Raw genomic sequence first — 1,413 nt, 5'->3', positions numbered from 1 at the left:
GCTTCCGGGCCCGCCCCAGCATCCGGGCCCCGCCCCTCGGCCCTGGCCCCGCCCCGACGCCGCCGCTGAGCGCGGGAGCGCTCGGATACCGCGTGGCCCCGCGCGGGCACCCCAACGGGCGCAGCGTGGCTCTTGGGCCCGGCCCGGCCCTGCGGGCTGCGACCTCGCCAGGCCTGGGCTCCCGGTCCCGCAGGGTCACCGCGCCCAGGCCGTCCTGGGCCTCGCTTGCCCTTCAACCCTGGCTCCTCCACCCCAGTGCCCGCCTACCTGCCCCCCTGCCTTACCACTGTCCCTCAGTCCCCAATGGTCACCTACGCCTGCGGCCCTGGGGGGGTGGTGTGAAGGCCAGGGACCGGCTCAGGGTAAAGGCCGGCCACGAGCTCAAGACCAGAGCAAGTCTGACACCAACTTTCTATGCGTTCAGTGCTTGCCCTGATTGCAGCCCAGCGCAGTGGGAGTCTGGAAGGTTGCAGAGGAGGGGCGTGTCGGGTCCTACTGTCCCACCTGTGTGGGTGCTGTCTCACCTTCATGTGGGTGACACATTCATCTCACACGTACCCGTATACTGACAAACACACATGTGCATGCATATATAAGAAAACTGGGTGCAGCTCCAGGGACACCCCTCACGGTCCTGCCTGACCATCCAGGCAGCAGTCCTATATGTTCAGTGTGGCCTGAGTGTCCCACTGAGCCCTCGGTACGCCCCTCCCCTGAGGCCAGGGAGCATCACAGGACATTGGAGGTTTCACATGGGAGGCACTTGGGAGGTCTTCTGGTCAAGCCTGGTTACCAGCCACTGCCAGGTCTTTGCTGGCTAAGAGACAACGTCTCTTGCTATCACCTCGTGCTGTCCACTCCTGCCTGCTCACATCGGCCTCACTGTCTGTGAGCAGACACTTTTGGGGCGTTTCTAATCACTGCCTGGCCAAGCTCCCCACCCCCACTCTTTAACCCATCGGAGCCCCAACGGCAGTAACGTGGCGGCCAAGCCCGTACACCCCAAGTCTCCCTGAGCCCAGCCTTTCCAGCATGTCAGCCTACAGGGATCCCCTCGGGATCCCCTGTCTCCAAGGGACAGGACTTTGCTGCTTGCTCACTGGTTTGCTGCTGTCCCTGCCTGGAGCAGGCCCGGCCCTGGGGCCCCGCACTGTGCAGGGACTCAGAGCAGAGTGCGTGGAGCAGAGCCTGGCATGGGACAGGTTCTTGGCAAATATCCGTTTGACCATTGATAGTATAACAAACACATAGTCCCCTGCAACTGTGCCTGCCCCTCTGGCAGCCCATCCTCACCGGGCAGAGGCAGGGGACCCCAGACTCAGTGACATCTACACTGGGGCACTGGCCATGGGAGGTAGGAGAGTCAGGGCAGACCACCTCCCCTTAGTAGCCCGGCTGGGCCGGACCTGATGC

Source organism: Prionailurus bengalensis, chromosome E1, assembly GCF_016509475.1.
Source record: "Prionailurus bengalensis isolate Pbe53 chromosome E1, Fcat_Pben_1.1_paternal_pri, whole genome shotgun sequence".
Lineage (NCBI taxonomy): Eukaryota > Metazoa > Chordata > Mammalia > Carnivora > Felidae > Prionailurus > Prionailurus bengalensis.
This window is presented reverse-complemented; position numbering follows the sequence as displayed.